Here is a 15,608-nt window from a genome sequence, read left to right as displayed (position 1 = left end):
TTCCACCAGAAAACTAAAAAAGATTAACACTTTTAGTAAAGTGGTAGGTTATAATATTAACCTACAAAAATCAGTAGACTTTCTATATACCAGTAACAAGCAGTTGGAGAAACAGTACATGGAAAACCTCCCTTTCACAACAGCCTCAAAATAAATAAATAAATAAATATCTCAGAATAAACCTGACCAAAGACATTAAAGAGCTCTACAATGAGTGAGACATCAGAAGATGGAAGGAATTCCCATGCTCATGGATTAGAAGAATTAATATTGTGAAATGACCATCCTACCAAAAGTCATTTATAGATTCAGTGCAATGCCAATGAAAATCCCCAGGAAATTTTTCACAGAATTTGAAAAAAAAATCCTAAGATTCATATGGAAGCACAAAAGATCTCAGATAGCCAAACAACGGGGGGATTACTGTACCAGATATTAAACAGTATAAGCTGTATTACAGAGCCATAGTCATAAAAACAACATGGTACTGGCACAAAAATAGACCCACAGACCAATGGAACAAAATTGAAGACCCAAATATGAGTACATGCAATTCAGCCAGCTGATATTTGAAAAAGGGTCCAAGAACATTCAGTGGAGGAAAGACACCATGTTCAGCAAATGGTGCTGGTGAAACTGGATCTCCACCTGTAGAAGAATGAAACTAAACCTCTATCTTTCACCCTGCACAAAAGTCATTTCCAAATGGATCAAAGACCTCAATGTAAAGCCTGAAACTCTGAAACTGTTAGAAGAAAACATTGGCAATAACCCACAAGATATAGTTGTAGGAAAGGATTTTCTAAACTGGACATCAATTGCCCAGTAAAAAAGGTCAAGAATCAACAAATGGAATCTCATTAAACTAAAAAGCTTCTGTACATCAAAAGAAGCAACAAAGGAAGTGAAGAGAAACCCCACAGAATGGGAGAAAATCTTCATGAGCAACACATCTGACAGTGGTTTAACATCCAGAATATATAACAAACTCAAAAAACAAAGTATTGAGAAAGGAAGTAACCCAATTAAAAGATGGGCTAAGGAGCTGAACAGAACGTTTTCAAAAGAAGAAGTAAAGGTGGCTATGAAGCATCTTAAAAGATGTTCAACATCACTAATAATCAGGGAAATGCAAATTAAAACCACTTTAAGATTTCATCTTACCCCAGTCAGACTGGCTAAGATCAAGGAAACAAATGATACCAAATGTTGGAGGGGATGTGGGGAAAGGGGAACACTCATCCACTGCTGGTGGGGCTGCAAACTGGTTCAACCCCCTATGGAAAGCAGTGTGGAGAACTCTTTAAAAACTACAAATGAACCTACCATTTGACCCAGTTATACCACTCCTTGGCATATACCCAAAGAACTCATCCTATTCCAGAGACACTTGTACATCCATGTTTGTTGCTGCTCTTTTCACAATAGCTAAGAGATGGAAGCAACCTAAGTGTCCCTCAATTGATGAGTGGATAATGAAAATGTGGTTCATTTATACGATGGAGTTTTACTCAGCAGTAAAGAAAGATGAAATCATGAAATTTGCAGATAAATGGATGGAACTAGAAACTGTTATACTAAGTGAAGTAACACAATCTCAGAAAAAAAATCAACATATGTTCTCCCTCATATGTGGATCCTAGCACCAAATCCTTATAAGTGAATATGTATCCAGACATAACTACAGGAACCAGAATAATGAAGAGGAACCAGGGAAGTAAAGGAAAAGAATCTGAAAGAAAAGAACAGTAGAAAACAGGTGTTAACAAGGGAGATATGGACAATAATGGGGTTATTTTAAGGGGAGTGTGGAGGGAAGGTATACAAAGAACCTAGAGGATAAAAGGAATGAAGGCACTCAAGAGAGGTGGGACCATAGGAGAAGGGTATTATTAAGGGAGAAATGGAAAAAAAAAAAAAACGGGGCACCTTAAATGGGGAAACCATGGTGGAAGGGATAGACAGTGTGAGGGATAAACAATGCCTAGCTAGTTTTAGAAAACCAGAGGGAAACATATTAGGCCAACAACCTACTGACAATTTACACATAAAACCAGATCAAAGAATGTAATATATGCCTAGGCAAGGTTTATCTGAGAGAGTTTGGTCTTTGCCCAAGCTGTATTTACATGGCATATGGTAATTAAAAGTACCAGACTGGTGGAACTAACATTCTTGGATGTTTAACAGCCATACTTTGAGGCCTATACTAATGGTCAAGTGGATATAAAGAACAGTTTTTGCTCCTTGCCCTCCTAGGTTGACTAAGTCCCAGGGGACTATGAGAATCTCTCAAAATGTCCTGTAACTGTGGTGAGTCACCTGTCCTCTTGAGCAAGGAGGCCATGGAGACACCACCAGATGGACCTGAACCAGTATCCAGTCTACAAAGAGGAGGGTCAACACAGAGGAAACATTTCCTCCATGCTTCCAAGCAAAGCCAGCCATGGTTGAGTAGGAACTTTGACTTATCTTCACATAAACAGAACTGGTAAAAGAAAGGAGCCAGGGACTCCTCCCAAGGCCATCTTACCCCTGAGGAACAGATCCTCAAGCAACCTTAAGACCAAAAATAAATTGTTTTATTTAGGCCAACTGTAGGGTCTTAAACACCCAAAAGGAAAGTATAACCAAAGATTAATGGGGTCAATATAATTTTTAAGAGTCCTGCCAGGTGTGGTGGTGCACACCTTTAATCCCAGCACTTGGGAGGCAGAGGCAGGTGGATCTTTGTGAGTTCAAGGCCAGCCTGGTCTACATAGTGAGTTCCAGGACAGCTGGGGCTACAAGGAGACCCTGTCTCAAAAAAGACCAAAAAAAAAAAAAAAGAGTCCATACGTATAGCTAAAGGCTACATAACAAGAAACAATGCCAGACAGGTGATCCCTTTCTTTGAGTTATTGGCCAGGGTGGCCCAAGAGACTCCCAGACAATAAACCAGCATTGTACTGGGAAAATGAACAGCAGACACCAATCTTATCTAAAAGAATATTGACAACCGATTGCTGCTAGATGAGGAACAGCTGATCTTCCTAAAACAAGGCTCTCTAGATAGGCTGACTAGATTCAGCAAACAGACAAGCACTGGAGAATGGCTGGGGGTGTTGACAACACAGAGCACAGTAATAAGTATGTGGGCTCCAGTGTGTGGGACAGGGGAGGCTATGGGAGGGTGCCATTTGGGAAGTGGGTATATAGATTGAATATTGTGTGGGATGTTCTGTATGATAGACACACTGAAAAATCAGCAAAATTTTTTAAAAGACATATTTGATGAGGAAGCATAAAAATTTACTTCATGTTAAATAGTAGAGGTGATAAACATTACCAGTGAAATGTACATGAGGACTTTATATCCATACTCAGGTACTAAGGATTCGAGTGTAAATGACTGTGACTAGTAATCATCAGATACACAGAGATTAAAGACACGTGCAAACATCTAAGTGTTAGTAGCATTAAAAATGTAGGAAACAGCATATTTTAAAATGAAATGCAGATCTTCTTTAAGGGGTAAAAACTCATTCAATTTTATATATTACAGAGTTTATACTGAGTTCAGTATTGTGTAACTGTATTAATTCAACTGTGAACCTAAAAATTTACAGCCACTTTTGAAAGAGATGTATCCTTGCTCTGGAGTGTGTTACTGAAGATGTTAAAGCTGTAATGAAATGCTTCATCTAATCATGTGTTAAATTTTTTTTAAAAATCAAAAAATAATTCTTCAAAGCATAAAAATTGCTGTTTAATAATTAGTAGATGTGAAAAAGTTTAACATTTAAATCTACCTGAATACTTTATATCCATGCTCAGATGCCAAGGAGCTCAGAAAGTAACCAACTGTGACTAGTGATAATCAGATAAATAGAGATTAGAAACACATGTACAAACATTTTAGAGTTAATTGCATTAAAGATTAATTTTCCTGTATGAAACTGTGTATTTTAATAATGAAATGGAGATCTTTTTTAAAGGTTAAAACCTCATTTAATTTTATGTCTTTTGGGTTTATACTGAGTACAATATTGTATAACTGTATTAATTCAACTGTAAACCTAAAAATTTACAGCCAATTTTGATAGAGATGCATCTTAGCTTTGGAAATTGTTATTGAATATGTCAATGCTGTTGAATAAATGCTTCTTCTAAGTATGTGGTTATTAAATAAACAATTTTTTTAAAAAACACTAAATGTACAGAGTAAAGAGAATACTGAGAGCAGCAAAAGAAAAACAAGTCACATACAAAGGAAAGCCCATCAGAATTACAGCTGACTTATCAATGCAAACTATGAAAGCCAGAAGAGCCTGGACTAAGGTATTTCCAGTTCTACATGACAATAGATGCCAGCCCAGAATACTTTACCCAGCAAAAATGTCTATTATAGTTGAGGGGGAAAGAAAAATCTTCCATGATATGAATAGCCTGAAAGAATACATGTCCACAAAACCAGCCCTTCAAAGAATACTTGAAGCAATACAGAGAGCAGAGAAACAACTATACCTCAGGGGAAATGAAAGAAAATAAATAAAGGTACAATTGAGGAAACACAAAACTAGACAGAGAACACAAACAGCAATCAAAATGACAGAAACCAACACATCTTTCAATAATAACCTTAAATATCAATGGACTGAACTCCCCAGTCAAAAGACACAGGCTAAGTGAATGGATTAAGAAACAAAATCCATCTCTTCACTGTCTGCAAGAAACCCATCTTATCTTCAAGGACAGGCACTACTTAAGGTACAAGGATGGAAAAGAATATTCCAAGAAAATGGCACTAAGAAACAAGCAGGGATTCCAATTCTAATATCTGACAAAATAGACTTCAAAGTAAAACTAATCAGAAGAGATAAGGAGGGCCACATCATTCTGATCAAAGGAACAATTAACCAAGAAGATATTACAGTCTTTAACATATATGCACCAAACTCTGGTGCACCCAAATTCATAAAAACAACACTACAGAACTTTAAGACACAGATTAACCCCAACTCAATAATAGTAGGGACTCCAATACCCCACTATCTCCATTAGACAGGTCAACTGGACAAAGAATAAACAGAGAGACATCTGAATTAAATGATAGCATACATCAAATGGACCTAAAAGACATCTTTTGAATATTCCCCAAGCACCAAAGAATACACTTTCTACTCAGCATCCCATGGAACTTTTTCAAAAATTGACCACGTACTAGGCCACAAAACAAACCTCAACAAATACCAAAAAATTGAAATAATTCCATGCATTCTATTGGACCACAATACAATAAAGCTCAACATCAACACTGAACAAAGCCCTAGTCACTACATGAACTCATGGTGAATAAACAACATACTCCTAAACAATGAGTGGGTCAAAGGAGAAATTAAGAAAAAAGTAAAAGAACTCCTGGAATTCAACAAAAAGGACAATACAACACAACACAACCTCTGGGACACATTAAAAGCAGTCCTAAGAGGGAAGTTTATAGCTCTAAGTGCCTACATTAAAAAATTTTAAAATCCCAACTAAATGACCTAACACTGCAATTTGAGACACTAGAAAGGCAAGAACAAATGAAACCCAAATCCAGCAGAGGAGAAGAAATAACAAAAATCAGAGCAGAAATTAATGAAATAGAAACAAAGAAAACAATACAAAGGATCAATGAATCTAAGAGCTGGTTCTTTGAAAAGCTAAACAAGATTGACAGACCGCTAGCCCAATTAACCAAAAGAAAGAAAGAAGAAAGAATCCAAATCAACAAAATCAGAGATGAAAGGGGAAACATCACAACAGACATCCAAAACATCCAGACCATTATAAGGGAATGTTTTCAAAACCTATACATGACTAAATTTGAAAATCTGAAAGAAATGGATGGATATCTAAAATCATGGAAACCAGCAAGGCTAAATCAAGAAGAGATCAACAGTTTAAGTAGACCCATAACATATAAGGAAATTGAAACAGTAATACAAAATCTCCCAACTAAAAAAAGTCCAGGACCAGATGTAATTTATTCAAAAAAATAGAAATGGAGGGAAAACTTCCAAATTCCTTCTATGAAGCCAGCATCACTCTCATACCAAAGCCTGGTAAAGATACAACCAAAAAAGAAAACTATAGACCCATATCCTTAATGAACATAGATGCAAAAATTCTCAACAAAATACTTGCAAACCGCATACAGACACACATCTAAACGATCATTCACCATGATCAAGTAGGCTTTATTCCAGAAATGCGGGATTGGTTCAATATATGCAAGTCAATAAATGTTATTAATCATATAAATGGACTCAAAGACAAAAACCACATTGTCATCTCAATAGATGCAGGAAAGGCTTTTGACAAAATTCAGGATGCATTTATATTCAAAGTTCCAGAAGGAATTGGACTGGAGGGAACATACCTCAACATAATTAAAGCTATATACAACAAACCCACAGCCAACATCATTCTAAATGGAGAAAAACTGGAAGCAATGCCATTAAAATCAGGAACCAGACAAGGATTCCACTATCCCCACTCCTTTTCAACACAGTGCTTGAAACTCTTGCTAGAGCAATAAGACAGGAGAAGGAAATTAAAAGAGTACTAATTGGAAAAGAAGAGGCCAAGCTATCACTTTTTGCAGATGATATGATGCTACACCTAAGAGATTCCAAAAATTCCACCAAAAACTCCTAGAACTGATCAACACTTTCAGTATAGGGGCAGGTTATAAAAACAGTCTACACGGGACTGGAGAGATAGCTCAGTGGTTAAGAGCACTGACTGCTCTTGCAGAGGATCCTGGTTCAATTCCCAGTACCCACATGGCAGCTACGAACTATCCTTAACTCCAATTCCAAATGAATCTGAAGACCTCTTCTGACCCTCCATGGCACTGCACAACATGGGTGCACTCACATACATGCAGGCAATACACTCATACACATAAAATAAAAATAATACATGAAATATTTTTTTAAAAATCAATCTACAAAAATCAGTACCTTTCTATATATCAATAACAAGCAATTGGATAAAGAATGCAAGGAAATTCTCCCATTCCCAGCTGCAAAAAAAGAAAAATATCTTGGAAAAAATCTGCCCAAAGACACCAAAGATCTCTACAATGAAAATTTTAAATCTCTAAAGAAAGAGATTGAGGAAGACACCAGGAGATGGAAGAACTTCCCATGTTCATGGATTGGAAGAATTAATATTGTGAAAATGACCATCCTACCAAAAGCAACATATAGATTCAATGCAATCCCAATCAAATTCCCCGAGACATATGTCACAGAATTAGAAAAAACCATCCTTAAATTAGTATGGAAGCACAAAAGACCCCAGGTAGCCAAAGCAACCATGAGCATAAAGAGCAACACTGGGGGGATAACTATACCAGATCTCAAAGTATACTACAGAGCTATAGTCATAAAAACAGCATGGTACTGGCACAAAAATAGATACATAGATCAATGGAACACCATTGAAGACCCAAACCTGAGTACACGCAATTTCTGTCACCTGTTTTTGACAAAGGTGTCAAAAACACACAATGGAGGAAAGACAGCATCTTCAACAAATGGTGCTGGCAAAACTGGATCTCTACCTATAGAAGAATGAAACTAGATCCTTATCTTTCACCTTGCACAAAAGTCAACTCCAAATGGATCAAAGACCTCAATGAGAAACTGGAAACCCTGAAACTATTAGGAGAAAATATTGGCAGTAACTTACAAGATATAGGTGCAGGAAAGGATTTTTTAAATAAGACAGAAGTTGCTCAGGAACTAAGGTCAGCAATCAAAAATTGGCACCTCATTAAACTAAAAAGCTTCTGTACAGCAAAAGAAACAACCAAAAAAGTGAAGAGAAAACCCATAGAATGGGAAAAAAAAAACATCTTCACCAGTGACACATCTGACAGGGCTTTAACATCCAGAGTATATAAAGAACTAAAAAAACAAAGAATCGAGAAACCAAATGACTCAAATAAAAGATGGGCTAAAGATCTAAACAGAGATTTCTCAAAGGAAGAAATAAAGACGGCTAAGAAACATCTCAAAAAGTGTTCATCTTTAGTAATTAGGGAAATGCAAATTAAAGCCTCCCTAAGGTATCACCGTACCCCAATCAGACTGGCTAGAATCAAGAGAACAAATGATACCAAATGCTGGCAAGCCTGAGAAGACTGTATCAGTTTATGAAGGACTATATCAGACTATATAGTATACGCATTAAAGCATGCTTCTTGGTCTTCCCTAGGACAGGAATCACTTTTTAAATATGGCAAATGATACCAAATGCTGGCGAGGATGTGGAGAAAGGGGAATGCTCATTTATTACTGGTGGGATTGCAAACTCGTGAAACTCTGATATTCTGTTTTTGTGTTAAGAAGGCAGAGTGAGTCTATGTCATATAGCATCATATTTATTTATATAATGTCTGATCTTTTTGATTCCCCCCCCTTTCTCTCTCTCCTTCCCTTCTCCTTTCTCCTTTCTTGATGGGGTCTCATGTAACCCAAGCTGGCCTCAAACTCACTGTATCTAGGGATGATCTTGAACTCCTCATCGTCCTGAGTCACCTACAAGTGTTTTTAATCTGTATGCAGTTTTGGGATTGACCCTAGGACTCCATGCATGTTATGCAAGCACTCTATCAATGTAGTTACATTTCCAATTCCATAACATAGACTCAGAAAAAATAAACAATGTATGTTCTCCCTCATATGTGGATCCTAGCACCAAATCCTTTTAAATTCCATGTCCTTTTAATAAGATGATGCTGTACAGCAGTCTCTTCTGCATGAAATAACTACCATCATCATGACTTCAAGCTGAGCCTGATGGCTAAACATCGCCACAATTGGGCTTGTTGATGGTTGTGCTCATTCATTAAAGGAGGGCCAAGCAAGGTCATTGATCCCTCACTGGAGTATCCAGCCACTCTTCCCAGCCAACTGTATGTAATTTGGCCGTAATCACACATGGTCTTCTGGATTTGGCAAGGGCTAAAGTATACAGTCTGGGAAAGGCTAGGAAGAGAAGGCATGACTCATGCTGGGTAAAGGCTTTCCAGTGTGCATACCCTCAGGTCATACATACACCTCAGCAGCCCCTCAGTTATCTCAGTAAATAAGCTCAATAAATTCATTGGTTCCCCAGTAAAACTTTAGTCAAACATTGGCTTGACACTAGACCCTTCAAAGGAAATAAGCATTGCTTAGTATCCCCAGGAAAAGAATTCTCACAACAGATGGAAAATTTATTTGTTAATGCTATTATGTCTCATAATTATTTTAAAAAGAAAGAAAGAAAATGAGAATGTAAAAGATGTTAAAAAGGTATGGGAATGGGCAAGGCCAGTCTGGTCTACATAGTGAGTTCCAGGCCAGCTGGGGCCACAAGAAGACCCTGTCTCAAAAAGACCAAAAAAAAAAAGAACATATAAAAGATGTTAAAAGGATATAGGAATGGAGATGTTTTCCAAAATAGACAGAAAAAATAAGAAAACCTAAGTAAGTGATGAAGTCTGTGTAGGTTTGCTATGATATGAGACAAAAATAACATACACATAATCTTAAAATTTCTAAGGTCATAGTTTAAGTCAACTAGTTTAAGGAAAAACATATATACCTAGCCAAGATTTATCTAAGAATATTTGGGTTTTTACCCAAGCTTTATCTACATAGCACATGGTAATTAAAAGAGCCAGACTGGTGGAACTAACCTTCTTGGATGTTTAACAGCCATACTTTGAGGCCTATACTAATCTGGTCAGAGGGACTTAAAGGATAGTTTTTGCCCCTTGCCCTTCAAGGTTGACTAAGTTCCAGGGGACTATGAAACATCTCTCAAAATATCCTGTAACTGTGGTGAGTCACCTATCCTCTTATTCAGGGAGACCATGGAGACCCCACAAGATGGACTTGAATCAGTGTCCAGTCTACAAAGAGGAGGGTCAACTCAGAGGAAACATCTCATTCATGCTTCTAAGTGAAGCCAGACATGGTCAAGCAGGACCTTTGACTTATCTTCACATAGATGGAACTGGTAAAAGAAAGGAGCCAGGGGCTCCTCCCAAGCCCATGTGACCCCCCGAAAAACAGATCCTCAAACAACCTTAAGTGTAAACAAATTGATTTATTTGGGCCAATTGTAAGGTCTTAAACACCCAAAAGGAAAGTATAACCAAAGAGTAAAATCATTAGTGTATTTTTTTAAGAGTTCAAGGGATTAGTGGGGTGTGGCGGTGCACACCTTTAGTCCCAGCACTCAGGAGGAAGAGGCAGGTGGATCTCTGTGAGTTCAAGGCCAGCCTGTTCTACATAGCGAGTTCCAGGTCAGCTGGGGCTACAGGGAGACCCTGTTTTAGAAAGACCAAAAGAAAAGGGTTCAAGGGACTACATTTCCCAGACATTAGGCTTAAGTCCATATAAAAAGTTATTTAGACAATTATTTTTCTTTGATGATTTTATTCCTAATCAAAAAGTGCTGCTCAGATGTAAGACTTCAAATCTTGGTTTGCAATACTGAAGTGCCCACCTGTAGCTAAGAGAAATAATCTACTATTGTTCTAAAATGGTGGATAAATTTGTTTTCTCCCCTAGCCAAAAGCCTTTTTTAAAAGATATTGATTTATTTTTAACTTCAATAAATAGAGTATCAAAGATTTGTCTTTGTACCCACTTTGTTCTAAAATGATGGACAAATTTGTTTTCTCCCCCTATCTAGAAGCCTTTGAGAGGGAACTGACATTGATTCTAACCCCTCCAACGGCTATCAAAATACCTGAAAGCAAATCCTGAACCCATTGCTCTTGAGTCCTGAACCCATCACCCTTGAGACAAAAGAAAAATGAGGAGGAACCCAACAGAGGGATGCTTTGGGAAGCCCTTGTCAAAATATTCCAGTGGACTCTCATATGAACATTTGAAAATTGCCCTGTTCTGACTTTTTTCTAGTTCCCTGTCTAGAACTCGTAATACTAATTACTCTTGCCTTTACTTCTTCACATCTCCTATTCACCAGTCAAGGACTTTCTTTTCCCCGTACAGAAAAGAGTTATACAATTTGGGAGTCTTTCAGATAGATTGACTAAAGGGGTACTCCAGTTGCCTCACCCTGCATCCCTGTTCAGCATGGAAGAAGCCAGAGCAGTCTGTGTCCCGATTCCCTATCTGCAATTTGGGTAACCTCGTCAGAGGATGGTGTGATAAGAATAGGAGGTAGGAATTGGCTGGGCAGTTAGGGTAAAAAAGACTACAAAGAAAAGTAACCAGTTTCTTGGCTAAAATTCACAATGTCCTTGGGCCTCTTAGCAACATACTCCATTCCAAAGGCCAAAAATGTCAGAAGTATTTGGAAGCTTTTATCTAATCCTTAAAAGATTTTAGAGTTACCTCTTCAGAGGGCAGAATGTTAGAGTAGGCAAAAGCCCCATAAAAAAAAATAATAAAAGAAGGAAGAGTAAAAAAAAAATCCAACCAATGATCTAACTCCTAATGCGTAAGTCCCAATGTGAAAACATAGGACTAGAGAGATGACTCAGTGGTGAGGAACACTGGCTGCTCTTTCCAAGGACCCAAGTTTGATTTCCAGCATCCACGCAGTGGCTAACAATCATCTGTAACTCCAGCTCCAGAGGATCCAATGCCCTCTTCTGATGTCTTGGGCATTTGCACACACAATGGCATACACTCACACATAAATGCACACATGCACATAACTAAAAATAAATCTTTTTTAACACACAATTAACATGAAAAACCAAGACAACATATCACCTTCAAGAACTATGAGTCCCAGCAGAATGGCCCCCAATGAGAGTGACTGGGACAAAATGCAAGACAAGTGTGCTGGATAGCTTTAGTGTCAACTTGACACACCTGGGTTGAGGGAGCCTCAATTGGGGAATTGCCTCCATTGGACTGGCCTGTGGCCATGTCTGTGGGGCATTTTCTTGATTGTTGAGTGATGTGGGAAGGCCCAGCCCACTGTGGGTAGTGCCACCCCTGGGCAGGTGGGCCTGTGTTGGATAAGAGAGCAAGCTGAGCAGGGGCCAGGTGAGCAAGCCAGTAAGCAGCGTTCCTGCCCTGAGTTCCTACCTTGGGCTCCCTGATGAACTGTGACCCGGGAGATGTAAGATAAAACAAACCCTTTCCTCCCTAAGTTGGTATTGGTCATAGTGTTTTGTCACAGCAGTGGAGAAACAAACTAGGACAACAAGGAATTCAAAAGAACGATAATAAAGGGGTCCAAAGAGATGAAGGGGAACACAAACTCCGAATGAATGACGAGAACACAAACATGTGGCTGAATGAAATGAGGAACTCAATAAGGATGTGAAAATGGAATTCAATAAAAAGACTGAAATACTAAAGAAAAAAACAAATGACTCTGGAAATGAAAATCTCAAAAAGTCAAATAAAAACCTTAGTGGAAAGCCTCACCAACAGAGTAGATCATGGGGATGGCAGAATATCAGGGTTTGAAGACCCTTGTTTTCAGAGAATTGGAGCTGGAATTCCCATCCTTGGAATTGGAACAATCAATCAAATCAAAAAAATCAATTTAAATAAATGTACAAGTGAATCATGGAAGGTCTTTAGAACATCATGAAAAGAGTAAATCTATTGGTTATAGGCATAGAAGAAGGAGAATTTCATGCCAAAGGCATAAAAAATATTTTCAATACAATCATAGCAGAAATTCTACCAAATCTAGGGCAAGAGAGACCTATTCAACCACAAGAGGCTTATAAAGCACCAAATAGACGGGAACAAAAAAGAAACTCCCATGCCGAAGTATAGTGAAAAAATGCTAAACACACAGGAAAAGTAACATGTATTGAAAACTGCAAGAGGGAAGCACCAAGTCATGTAGAGAGGAAGACCCATCAGGATAACAGCCGACTTTGCAACAGAAAATTCAAAAGCCAGAAATACATGGACTGACCAATATATTTCAAGTTCTGAAGGACCACAGCTACCAGCCCAGAATACTATACTTAGCAAAACTATCTGTCATAATTGATGGAGAAAGAAGACCATTCCACCATAAAAGCAGGATAAAGAAATTTATATGTTTTATTTTGTCCTTTTTAAATATCTTTTTTTTTTTTGGTCTTTTTGTGACAAGGTCTCCCTGTAGCCCCAGCTTCCCTAGAACTCACTAAATTCCAGGCTGACCTTGAACTCACAGAGATCTGCCTGCCTCTGCTTCCCAAGTGCTTGGATTAAAGGCATGGGCCACCAAGTCCTGCTCCTTTTTAAATACTTTTCATTACTATATTCACGGTACACAGTGATGAGTTACTTAGGGATATTTTCATGCAAGAATGTAATGCCCTCTGAGTGTGATGGGGCACCCTCAGGGCTGACCACAGCTACACCATCTTACAGCCTTAGCAGACATCAGTAACTGAAACTAGAGGCAGTTAACTCAAAGTGTGGGAATAGAGAAGTTTGGCCCAGCTGCACCAAGATATGGACTTGAGGAAAAGGTCAGCATGTACCTGGCCTCTCTTGCTAACTGCTTGTTTTTGGCTTCTGTACTTCCCGTTCTGCTCTGCTTGGCTTGCACCTACAGGAAGAATCTGTTGGGGACGTTTCTATCCCTGAGCTATGAGAAACGTTGTGGTGGGGGCTTTCCACCCTTGAGTGGACAACGATGTGGTTTTTCTACATAGAAGCCTACCCTGAGAAAGGCTTAGGGCTGCACTTGGGATTGAATGCCCAGTGTAGTCACTTGCTGTCTATAAAGACATTCTTTTGGCAATATTCCATATCTGAGTGGTCTTCTCTGGTGGGGCACCTCATAACAGAGCATATCCCCCCTTACCCCTTCCTCTCCTTTCTCCTACCTCCCATTAGTCCTTTCTGCTCTTCCATTTTGTTTCTACTTTCATGTCATATATACCTACATGATTTCTATATATCTAAATAAAATCTAGGAACCACAAATGAGAGAAAACATATGATACTCATCTTTCTGAGACTGAGATTTGCTTAATTTGATTACCTTCACATGACATCATTTTCCTGCAAACAACATAACTTCTTTATGGCTGAAAAAATTCCAATGTGTATACATCACATTTTCTTTATCCCTTTTCCTGTTGATGGACCCCTCAGTTGGTTCCATAATGTAACTATTGTGAATAGCACTGCAATAAACATTGATGCCCAAGTATCTCTGTGATATGCTGACTTGGAGTCCCAAGGGTAAATACCCAAGATTGGTATAAGCTGAGTCATATGGTAGATCCATTTTTGGGGTTTGTTTTGTTTTGTTTTGTGTTTTGAGGAACATCCATACTGATTTCCATAGAGGCTGAACTTGTTTACATACACATCAGCAGTATGTAAGGGTTCCTTTAGTCCACATCTTTGACAGAATTTGTTATTTATTTTCTTTTTCAGTTTTGCAATATATTGTTATTGAATTTTTGTGCATTTCTGGTAAATTTTTATTGAAGTTTTGCATATTTCATACAGAACATCTTAATCAATTTTAATCATCTTCCTTACCCACTGGCACCCTCCTATAGTCCCCTCCCACTGGAATTTGTACATTCTGTCATTTGTGTTAAGGCCTATCATGTCAAATTAGTGTCCCCAGGTGTCCCTCAGTGCAAGTTCATCCACTGGGGTCTAGGCAGCCTATCTAGAGTCCCTCCCTTTAAGAAGATCAGCTCTTCCTCACCTAGCAGTAATCAGCTGCCAATAGTTCTTTGACTAAGACTGGGACCTGCTGTCCATTTCCACAGTTCTATGCTGGGTTTATAGTCTGATTGAGTTTGCATGCTGACACTTTTGGTGTAGGTTCATATAAGCAAGGTCCCAGGAGCCTATAGGACTCATTTCCAGATGGTCCTGTACCTCTTCCCAGGCTCTTACAATCTTTCTGCTTCCTCTTCTGCCATGATCCCTGAGCCCTGAATGGGTGGAGTTCAATATAGGAGTCCTGTCCAAGGACCCACACTCTGCAGACTCTTACTCTCTGTGCTTTAGCCATTTGTGACCTTTTGTGTTCCTGGCCCTCTGTTGCATGAAGGAGCTTCATTGATGAGAACTGAGAGCTGCTTTAGTGTCCTCTTTATCCCTTGTTTTATGTTCCGTGAGCCTCAAGTGTAGAGGTTGCATTGTAGATGTGCCACTTAGACTTGGGCAATTCACAAACAATGTCTATGTGTGACCAGTTGTGCAACTCTGTAATAGTCTCCGTCTGTTGCAAAAGAAACTTCTTTGATGAGTGGTGACTGGGATACTTGTCTGTAAATATAAAGATTCATATTTTTCACATGGTAATTGTTATTTATTTTCCTAATGACTGCAATTTTGACTGGAGTGAGATATAATTTCAATGCAATTTTAATTTTCACTTCTCAAGGGGCTAATGAACTTGAACATTTTTTATGCTTATTGGTTATTTGTATTTCATCTTTTGAGAACCGTCTAGTTGTTTCATTAGCCTATTTATTTATTTGATTGTTTGAGTTCTTGTTTAGTTTTCTTAGTTCTTTACATATTAATCCTGGCATGTGTATAGCTACCAGAGGTTTTTTTCTTCTATTCCACAAACTATCTCGCTTTTCAAATTGTCTTCTTTGCTGG

The sequence above is a fragment of the Nannospalax galili genome, unplaced genomic scaffold, assembly GCF_000622305.1.
Source record: "Nannospalax galili isolate Female #2095 unplaced genomic scaffold, S.galili_v1.0 scaffold1283, whole genome shotgun sequence".
NCBI lineage: Eukaryota > Metazoa > Chordata > Mammalia > Rodentia > Spalacidae > Nannospalax > Nannospalax galili.
This window is presented reverse-complemented; position numbering follows the sequence as displayed.